The following is a 10,885-nucleotide window of genomic DNA, read 5'->3' on the forward strand; positions in this document are numbered from 1 at the left end:
GGTGGGGCAGGAGGGGGGGTCGAGAGGGGTGGGGTAGGCAGGGAGGGGGAGGGGGTCACAGAGCGAGGTGGTGGGGCAGGCAGGGAGGGGGGTGGGGGTCGCAGAGCGAGGTGGTGGGGCAGGCAGGGAGGGAGGGGGTCGCAGAGCGAGGTGGTGGGGCAGGGAGGGAGGGGGGTGGGGTCGCAGAGCGAGGTGGTGGGGCAGGCAGGGAGGGGGAGGGGGTCGCAGAGCGAGGTGGTGGGGCAGGGAGGGAGGGGGAGGGGGTCTCAGAGCGAGGTGGTGGGGCAGGCAGGGAGGGGGAGGGGGTCGCAGAGCGAGGTGGTGGGGCAGGCAGGGAGGGGGAGGGGGTCGCAGAGGGAGGTGGTGGGGCAGGCAGGGAGGGGGAGGGGGTCGCAGAGCGAGGTGGTGGGGCAGGGAGGGAGGGGGAGGGGGTCGCAGAGCGAGGTGGTGGGGCAGGCAGGGAGGGGGAGGGGTCGCAGAGCGAGGTGGTGGGGCAGGCAGGGAGGGGGAGGGGGTCGCAGAGCAAGGTGGTGGGGCAGGGAGGGAGGGGGAGGGGGTCGCAGAGCAAGGTGGTGGGGCAGGGAGGGAGGGGGGTGGGGTCACAGAGTGAGGTGGTGGGGCAGGCAGGGAGGGGGAGGGGGTCGCAGACGGAGGTGGTGGGGTAGGCAGAGAGGGGGGTGGGGGTCACAGAGCGAGGTGGTGGGGCAGGCAGGCAGGGAGGGGGGTGGAGGTGGGTCGATGCCTGGCTCTGAGACAAGGCTCTCTACAAATGGCCCCCTTGGCAGTGCTGGCTGGGCCCCTTGCCCGGGGCGGCCTGGCTGGGCTCTGCCCCCTGCACCGTGCCCATGGATCCCAAGCGGCCCCGCTCCTGCCCCGGGACGGGGGGTTAGTGTCGCTCTCACGCCCCTGCTGACCGGTGGGAGGGCAGCCGAGGCCCCTGCTGAGCCCGGGGTGGCAGGTGCCCTCGGGGAGGGCGGCTGGGCGGGAGCAGGCGGAGTCTGGACGTGGGGCTCTGGTTTTGCCTCCCCGTGGAGCCCCGGCAGCCCTCAGCGGGTGGCTGGTGCCTCCTCGGCTCCACGTTTCTCTCCCTGTGACTGAACAGCCTCCCCTGCCCCCTCGCCCTGCTCCCCCGGCGCCGGCCCGGCACGCTGCCTGGTGCCATGGCGCGCCGGGGCTGCCAGGAGCTCTGCCAGGGCTCAGTGACGGGGAGCCGAGGCCGGTGCAGGGGTGGAGGACTTGGGGGGCACTGTCGGCGTGAGGGGCCAGCACCAAGAGCCTGCAGCCCCTCTGCAGGGGCGGGGGGTGCGTCTGCGGGGGCCCCGCCAGCTGAGCCGCCTGGGCTGGGCTGGGAGCTGGCGTGAGCCGGCGCTCGGGCGAGTGGGCAGCTGGGGGCTCGTCAGTCCCTGTTGTCACCGGCTCTGCATTTGGCACGGCAGAGAAGCCCTGCTGCCCGGCCCTGGCCGTGGGGGGTGGGCCCTGGGGAGGTTCCTGGGGGGCTGGGCCCTGAAGCCGCCCCGGTGGGTGTTGTGTCCCTGTTCCTCGCTGGGCTGGCTCCAGCTCCTCTGCTCCGCAGCCGGTGGCTCAGGCTGTTCAAACACCCGGCCTGAGTAAATATTTACCTCTGCGGCCGGCTAGAGACAAAAGAGCCAAGTCATGGGAAGCTGGGGCGGGACAGGCGGGCGCGTAGCCAGCTCCTAGGCACCTTGGAGGGGCTGGTGTTGCCTGGAGGGTGTGCCCCCTCAGCCCGGACCCCTGGCAGGGCAGGCCTGTGCAGGTCCGGGGTGGGGGGCAGTGAGGGGCAGAGCTGGGCGCGTGACAAGAGCCATATTGACAGTAGACACCGGGCTGTTTGTGGTGCTGTTGGCAGGAGTCCAGGGCTGGCTCCAGCGGCGCCAGGTGCTCTGAACATTAACCCCGTGAAGCAGCCACAGCCCTGCGGGGCTCTGGGGTGGGGTCACCTTCCGCAGCCCCATCACGTGCCCCCCATGCTGCCGTGGGGCGGCGGAGCTGGCGCGGTCCCGGAGGTCTCTCCCTGCTGCCAGGGACGGGGTGGCCGGGATCGAACGGGACTGGGGTCTGTTCGCCAGGGCTCGCCCAGTGAGCCCCTCCCCAGCCCCAGAGCCCCGGTTTCCATGCCGACAGGGGTACGTGGTAGTTGCCTGGTTGGGGGTCCTGTTGCCAGGTAACGGTGGATTGGCCCAGCCTGGCTCTAACCCCATCCCCTCTGCTTCCTCCCAGATGGCCGCTGGCAACGGCACCAACGCCTTCTACGCCAACCCTGCCACGTCAGAGAATCTCTAGGGGGCCACCCCGAGGACCGGCGGGAGCAGAGCTCCCAGCATGGCCGCGTGCTTCCTGCAGCTGGACTCCAGGGTGCCGGGCAGGGCGACTGCACTGTGGGGGAGAGGGTTGGATTCACAGTGGGCCAGGGTGGGGAGGGGGTGACGGCCCCCTCCACCCTGCAACCCCCAGCCCTGTGGGAGGGGGAGCTGCTCCAGCTCTGATTGGGCCATGTGGGGTGAGCACTAATGGGGCAAATTCCTAATGGGGGAGGGTAAAGGGGCTGCCCCATATATCCCCCGCCAACCAGCCTGGGCAGTGCAGGGAATACGACAGGGACTCCCCAGGGGAGCCCCCCCCATACTGCCCCGAGCTGCGTATGGGCTGTTCCCCCGCCCCACTGCGCTGGGGGGCCCTCTCTGGCCCAGCTCTCGCCTGTTCCCAGGAGGTGGGAGCGAGCGTCCGAACACATGAAGGAACTGGATGAACAATGCGAGGGAGGAACCCTCCCCTACTCCCCCCAGCTCCAAGCACCTCCTGCCCCCAATCACTTGCCAAATGCCATATCCGGCCACAAGGCCCCCAGTGTACTGGTTCCAGGGGTCACGTTGGCCTGCACCACTGGCCTGGGGCTGTTTTTGTACCTGTGATCTGTAACCACGCCGTTCTGTGATGGCCGCCCCGCCGTGACGGGGGAGGAGGGGTCACAATGTCCTTGGGAAGGTCTGTATTTATAGGGATGCACAATAAAGGGATCTGTGATGAGTCAGGCTCTAGCCTGGTTTTCTCCTGCACCTCTCGGGCCTCTGCTTCGGACGGGTGGGAGCAATGGCTGCCCTGGCCCCGGGATGGGGCTGGGTGGGGCTGTGCCAGCCCTGAGCTCTCGTTCTGCAGGGCCGCTGGAGTTCTCAGGGGCTCTTGCTGGGGATCGGGGCCTATGGCGGAGCTGCCCTTTACTGCCATTTCTTACTGGCTCACCGCGTGTGACGGGGAGAAACCGCCTGCCACTGCCCTCCTCCCTCCGGCTGTGTGCAGAGGTGTGTCCAGGGGCCCAGCCTGGGACAAGCTGAAACTCATGGGAAGGGCTGGGCAAGGCACTGGGCAAACACAGAAACGCCAGAAAACAAGGAAACAAAAGTGAATAGTTATGTAAGGAACTGACTGTGGGGCTAGGGCCAGGGCCAGGCAGCACCACCCCAGCCAGAGCCTCAGGTCCCTGGGCCCCTGAGCTCCCCCACCCCACCCTCAGAGGCGGGTTACTGGGCTCCCTGGCTCCTGACTCAGGAAAGCTGCTGCTACCGCCCCAAACCCCTGCTGCCCCAGGGAGGGCCTGACCCCAGTCTGTTGATATGGAGTGCACCCAGGAGGGGCTGGAGCCCACAGCCATGACCAGTCTGTGAACTGCTTCTGGCCCCTCTATGGGGAGGAGGAAGCAGGAAATGCCGCTGTCCCGTGGCGTGTTTGAAGCTAATTCCGCCCATAAGCAGTCAGGCGGGATGATGGAGAAGCCTGTGACGGCGTGGGAATTGGGCATAATATATTGAATGAATATTGTGTTTCTCAGTTTCCCCCATGTGGTATAAGGGTAACTAGTTGTGGGGGGGAATAGTTGTTGGTTCTTTGCAGAGACACAGAGACACAGGCGTGACTCACCCCGAGCTGCCTGGGGGCCCATGGAAAGTCCCAGAGGACAATGGCTACTGTAATTGCTGGGACTCTTGGCACCTAGCAAAAAAATGACCCTGGATTCCCCACCCCCACCCTTAGGAGCCAGGTGGGTGTGACCGGCTGGGGGACAAAGGACTGGGGAGGGGCCAGGTGGGGCTCTTACCTGTGGGCTGCTGGAGGCTGGAGAAGCCTCTGGACTGGGCCTGAAGAGGGGTGAGAAGGCTCTGGGCTGACCCAGCTGGACTTTGCTTTAACTTTCTCTTCTCTGTGGTAACTAAGGCCGCTCTGTGCTGTGCCCAGACACCAGGTAATCCTCCTGCTGTTACCCCACTGGCTGAGAGTCGCTGCAGAGTCAGGAAGTTGGGGTGCAAGTCTCCCCAGGTGTCAAAATCAGGTGGGCTCTCTGCAGGGAGCTCACAGTGTGACCCAGGGGTGCTGAAGGTGCCAGAGATTCGGTCCCAGGAGGCGGTGAAGCCGAGGGGCTGAGCCCATTGATAGTGTGACCCTAACGGGGGGGTGTGAGAGGAAGAGGCAGGTGGAGGTGGGCTGTGGGGCTGGGTATGAGGGGACCAGGCAGGTGGGGGTGGTTTTCGAGGGGACGAGGGAGGTGGGGGTGGGGTTTGAAGGGGACTCCGTATGTTTTACGGAAATATGTTTATAAGTGTGAATATGATGTAACGGGAATATACTTTATGCTAAAGATCTCTTGTAAGGTATCATTACAAATCTTATAATCTACTGAGTGTGGTCATCCTATTTGTATGAATGTATCATTCTTGTATCTGAAGCTAGAAATATGAAGTATAACTCTGAAGTCGTATTGTAATTATGCAAAGTGTGGGCCATTAATGGTGGTTTAGAATCTTGATGGCTCTCATTAACCAGGACAATTGGTTGTAAATAACTCTGTTTACTTGTAAGCCTTCCTGTGTTCACGTGAGTCAGGCCGAGAACGGAGGCTTGGGGTCTCACAGGACATGTGACCATGTCACCTAGTACTAAAAAGAAAAGGAGTCCTTGTGGCACCACAGAGACTAACCAATTTATTTGAGCATAAGCTTTTGTGAGCTACAGCTCACTTCATTGGATGCATTCCGATGACGTGAGCTGTAGCTAACAAAAGCTTATGCTCAAATAAATTTGTTAGTCTCTAAGGTGCCACAAGGACTCTTTGTTGTTTTTACTGATACAGACTAACACTGCTGCTACTCTGTCACCTAGTACTGGTATCCATCTTAAACCTGGTGCTTTTCTATTTAGAAGGAGGGGAGGGGACCCAGAGAGACAAAGGATTCCTGCCTTGTGCCAAAGCTATAAAAGGGGGTGGAACAGAACAAAGGGGGCTGCCAGTCATGAGAAATCCCCTAGTTACCACCTGAGCTGGAACTAACAAGAACTGTACCGGGGAAAGGATTGGGCCCAGACTAAGAAGGTGTGAGTATCAACTTGTCAACTGCTGGGAATGGGCCACATCCACCCTGATTGAATTGGCCTTGTTAGCACTACAAAAAGTAATTTTCCCTCTGTTAAAAGAAAAGGAGGACTTGTGGCACCTTAGAAACTAACAAATTTATTTGAGCATAAACATCCAATGAAGTGAGCTGTAGCTCATGAAAGCTTATGCTAAAATAAATTTGTTAGTCTCTAAGGTGCCACAAGTCCTCCTTTTCTTTTTGCGAATACAGACTAACAGGGCTGCTACTCTGAAACCTTTCCCTCTGTTGATATTCACCCCTTTTTGTCAACTGTTGGGCATGGGCGACACCCACCCTAATTGAATTGCCCTCATCAGCACTGACTCCCCACTTGGTAAGGCAACTCCCATCTTTTCATGTGCTGTATATTTATACCTACTTACTGTATTTTCCACTCCATGCATCTGATGAAGTGGGTTATAGCCCACAAACTTATGCCCAAATAAATTTGTTAGTCTCTAAGGTGCCACAAGGACTCCTTGTTGTTTTTACTGATACAGACTATCACGGCTCCCCTCTGTAGTCTGTGAAAGAAGCTTATTGGAACATCTCCGAGGGTAAGATTTAACTGTATTCAGTTTCTTAAATGTATTAGGCTTAGACTTGCGTGTTTTGTTTTACTTTGCTTGGTGATTACTTTGTTCTGTCTGTTATTACTTGGAACCACTTAAATCCTACTTTTTATACTTAATAAGATCACTTTTGTTTATTAATTAACCCAGAGTAAGTGATCAATACCTGGGGGAGCAAACAGCTGTGCATCTCTCTCTATCAGTGTTATAGAGGGTGGACAATTTATGAGTTTACCCTGTATAAGCTTTATACAGGGGAAAATGGATTTATTTGGGGTTTGGATCCCATTGGGGACTGGGTGTTAGGGTGCTGGAGACAGGAGCACCTGCTGAGTGGTTTTCAGTTCAAGTCTGCAGTTTTGGGGCATGGTTCAGACCCTGGGTCTGTGTTTGCAGCAGGCTGGTGTGTCTGGCTCAACAAGGCAGGGTTCTGGAGTCCCAAGCTGGCAGGGAAAACAGGCTCAGAGGTAGTTTCAGCACGTCGGGTGACAGTCCCAAGGGGGTCTCTGTGACCGAACCGGTGACAGGGATGAGGCGGGTGGGGTGTGAGGGGACGAGGCAGGTGGGAGTGGGCTGGGAGTCCGTTAGCACCCTGGCTAGTCCATCCCAATTACAGTTCCCAGTATCCAGTCAGAGCAGAGCCACATCCTCCCTCAGCTCCGGTCTGGTCGCTAGCACGTGCAGGGGTACAGAAGTTCTCACGCGGCCTCATGCCCTTTTGCCACCCCAAAACCTTTGGGTTTGAAACTGGGCTGGGGTTCTGTCACTGCCCCTCCCCCTCGTCTGCCAGGGAGTGAGGGGGGCAGGACCCCACCTACCCCCATGGATCAGCTGCCTTGGCCACAGCCTGGGGTGTCCTTCCCCCTGGTTGGCACAGGGAGTCACACCATGATCATTGGTGCTTACCCCAGCCCTCTCTCTGGGGCTCTGGTGCCCCAGGGGATGGTGAGGCCAGGGTGCCCCTGCAGCCCCCCTGGAGTCATCTCCCAACCCCAGGGCTGTGCATATGCCAGGAGCCCAGCTCCCCTTGTGGGCTTAACCAGTTGGCCTCACTCCCAGGACTGAGTCCTCTCCCAGCCCCCCTTCCAGGAGGGCTGTGATTTGGGCTCTCACCATGGCCATGCCCCGCCTCTGACCAGGCCCCTGTGTTACCAGCAGCATCCTTCCAGCTGCTCCCCTATTCCCTGGGGCCTCTCTCACCCCTGGACAGGGCATGTTTAGCCATGGTCCTGCCCTGCCTGGGGCCCCCCTGTGCTCAGCTGGGGTCTCGGCCCCCACCATGCTCAGCTCTGCCTTTGCTTCCCCAGGGAGGGTAGGCAGCATCAGAGCCAGCATGAGTCTCATCTCCCATGGGAGGATGGGTGGGGACCATCCCTCCGTCCCACTCAGACACCGGGCTCTGGTTACGGACAGGCTGGTATCCAGAGTGTAGCAGCTCCTCCTTTGTGTTACCAGTCGGGGGAAAATCCCCTCCTCCCTGTCAGCCCAGCAATTCACATCTTCACATGCACTTGCCTTCTCTGCCTTCTGGCTCCCTGGATTCAAATCCTTGGCCGTTACAGATGCAGGGCTCCCTGGATCCTGTGTTAGAGAGACATTCATTTTCCAAAAGGATATCAAAGCTGGTGTCCTGGAGAACCCCAGCTACCAGCCATCCTGACCCCTCCTGGGTCTGCACAGGGATCTGGGCCATAGGCAGGGAGAGGGGCTTCATCCCTGGGACGCTCACCCAGCTCACACAGCCCCTCAGCATCTGAGGCTGCACCACCAGGGCCTGACAACAGTTCTCTCTGTCCCAGGATCTCGCCACCCCAGGAATTCCCCATTGACCATCCCCTTCCGCTCCCACTGGGGATCGGAGGAGCCTGAGCCCAATAGGGCACAACAGGACATGTGTACTGGGGCCTAGCATGGGAGCCCGTCTCTCACCCTCTGTGCCCCTGAGGAGCTGGCTGGGTGGCTGCTTCCCTCACACAGTTCACTCTCGGAGCCTGGCCTACAGGCTGCCTCCCTGGGCCGGCAGAGGCTGAGTTAGCCCCTCTGTCCTGGGCATTTGCCAAGTTAACCTTTCGAGGGTTCTGCTTGGCCACCATTTCCTTGGTCTCTGGGCATTGCGCCCATTTCTGCCTGCAGTAGTAACATCTCACGTCCCCTTTCAGTCTCTTTTCATACCCGGACCTACTGTCCACAAACTCATCTGCCAGCCTAGGCTGCAGGACTTCCTGTCCACTAACCCCATTGCCAGGTCTTGAGGACAGATCTCATCCAGCTGCTCCAACCCAACCAGGGTATACAAATTCTCCAGCGTAGTGACACCTGCACCCTTACCCCATTTGCGGAGATATTCTCCCAGCAGGGTGATGACTTCCATGGAGGTCACACCCGCAGTCTTCTGCACACGCCAAAACCTCTTCCTATATGCCTCCATAGTCAATTCAAACTTCAGCAGCAAAGCTCTGTTGAGCAGTTCATAGTTCCCAGTCTCCACTCCGTCCACTTGGCTGTACGCCTCTATGGGTTTGGGACCGAGGAAGGGGGTGAGAAGTAGAGTCGATCCGCATGGTTCAAATCCCTAGCCTTTTGAGGCAGTGACGTAGGTGTCTATATCTCCCCCACCCCTTAAACCGGGCAACAATTTGGTATCTAGGTTCCCCACGGAATTGGCATCCCGAGGCCTTTCCCCACTTACCCTTGGTGGGCCCTCTTGCCCCTCGGCTTCTCCATCTCCGGTTCACGCTTTCGCTGCTTCTCCTTGTGTTCGGCTAGCCTCTGTTGCTCCAGCTGCCGCTCCTTTGCTCTTAGCTCCAGCTCCCACTGCTTCAAATCCACGATGGGGAGCCAGGTCATGAAGACCCCTGCTGGACGGGGCGCTGGGTCTGGTGGATGCCCAGCTGCTGCTCGCTCCGGCTGTTGCCTCGGCTGCGGCCAGACTCTCTCAAAGCCCGGCTTGGCCTGGAACCTGCTTCTTGGACCGGTTGTCCTCCTCCAGCCGTCCAATCAGCTGTGCCTCGTTGTGCTTCTCCACACGGAACCCTCTCTCCCTTCACGGGTTTGCAGTGTTTGTCTTCGGGAGAGGGTTATACGGCTTTTCCCCGCTGTGTCCTTTAACTTCCCTTGTTTTACTGCTGCCAGTCACTTATTGCAAATGCAATAACTCAGCGGCCAACTGTCTACTGGGCGCATTCAGAAACCATCCTCTGGCTCCACCTGTCCCGGATCCCCAGGCCCGGTGCTCTCGCATGGCTCTGGAACAGCCCCTTGGAGGAGCCCGTCCGTGTGTCAGCCCCCTTAGAGGCAAACTGTCACTGGGGTCAGCCCCTTGGCTTCACCGCCTCCTGGAGCTGAACCTCGGAGCCTTCAGCACCCCTGGGTCATGCTGTGAGCTCCCTGCAGGGAGTCCATCAGAGTTGGACGCCTGGGGAGACTTGCACCCCTAAAGGGAGCACTGCACCCCAACTTCCTGACTGCAGCGACTCACAGCCAGTGCTGTAACAGCAGGAGGGTTATTGGGTGTCTGGACACAGCATAGAACAGCCTTAGTTGCCACAGAGAACAGAAAATTACAGCAAAGTCCAGCTGGGTCAGCCCAGAGCCCACTCACCCCTCTACAGTCTGAGTCCAGAAGCTTCTCCTGCCTCCAGCAGCCCACAGTAAGAGCCCCACCTGACCCTTCCCTCGTACTTTGTCCTCCAGACGGTCACACCCCGCTGGCTTCCTGGATCATCCATGGGTAGCTTGTTGCTAGGTGCCAAATATCTGGGCAATTGGAGTGGCCTTTGTCTGTCTTCTGGGATTCTCCATGGGTGTGGGTCCCAGGCAGCTCTGCGTGGGTCAGGCCTGCATCTCTGGCTCTGTGCAAAGAGTAAACAATCTTTACCCCCACCTAGTTACCCATGCACCACATAGGGGAAACTGAGGCACAGACAATATCCACCCAAAGTACTATGACAAATTCACACTCTTTCACAGGCTTGGCGGGGGTGGGGGTGTGTGAGGGGATGAGGCAGGCAAGGGGGCTGGCTGTAAGAGAATGAGGCAGTTGGAGGGCCATGGGGCTGGATGTGGGGAAAAAAGGAAGGTAGGGGCTAGGGCTGGGTGTGCGGGGATGAGGCAGGTGAGGGTGGGCCGTGGGACTGGATGTGGGGGGCTGAGGAAGGTGGGGGGGGCTGAGGCAGGTGGGGGGATTGGTGTGAGGGGTTGAGGCAGGTGGGTGTGGACCATGGGGCTGGGTGTGAGGGGCTGAGGCAGGCGGGGGGGCTGGGTGTGAGGGGCTGAGGCAGGTTGGGGGGCTGGGTGTGAGGGGCTGAGGCAGGTGGGAGGGTCTGGATGTGAGCGGACAGGCGGGTGGGGGCAAGGGGCTGAGGCAGGCAGGGGTGGGGTAAGAGGGGGCCGTTTAGGCGGGCAGGCCAGCGCGTAATGGACACGGTCCCTGCTCTGCGGGAACAGGCAGCTATAAAGAGCCCTGAGGGCTGGGTGCGGCCAGGCCAGGGGAGATTACAGGAGCCATGTGTGGTGAAGGAGCAGCGGTCACAGCCCTAAGCTCCTGCGTCACTGAACCGTGGGCCCCCCTCAGAGCGGGGCCCTGGCAGAGCCCTGACGAGAGTGACTGTGGTGTTGCCTGCCAGCTCTGCCCAGCCTCCTGCCCCCCTCATCTCTCTCTCCCCTGTGATTCGGGGCAGAGGCCTCTCGGGTGTGTCCACACTGCAGTGTGAGCCCAGGGTCAGAGGGACTCACATCAGCTGACCCGTGAGAGAGACCCTGGGGTGTGAGCGGCTACACTAAGGCTGAACCCCATTTAACAGTGCTCGAACCCGGGTTTGAACCCAGGGTCCTGGCGCCCCCCTGCAGCCCTGCGTCAGCCCAGCCCAACTCCCCAGCGCCCGCCCGAAA

At 59.9% G+C, this 10,885-nt stretch overlaps 1 long non-coding RNA gene across 1 annotated transcript; it reads right to left on the reverse strand.

Annotated features, from left to right (window-relative positions):
• Positions 1 to 6,403: 6,403 nt before the first annotated feature.
• On the reverse strand, positions 6,404 to 9,623 carry LOC119564973. Its single transcript, XR_005223719.2, has 3 exons — positions 8,685 to 9,623; positions 8,324 to 8,506; positions 6,404 to 7,576 (listed from the first exon to the last, which is right to left on the reverse strand). It is a non-coding gene; the product is annotated as an uncharacterized LOC119564973 (long non-coding RNA).
• Positions 9,624 to 10,885: the final 1,262 nt, after the last annotated feature.

The sequence above is a fragment of the Chelonia mydas genome, unplaced genomic scaffold (assembly GCF_015237465.2).
Source record: "Chelonia mydas isolate rCheMyd1 unplaced genomic scaffold, rCheMyd1.pri.v2 scaffold_116_arrow_ctg1, whole genome shotgun sequence".
Lineage (NCBI taxonomy): Eukaryota > Metazoa > Chordata > Testudines > Cheloniidae > Chelonia > Chelonia mydas.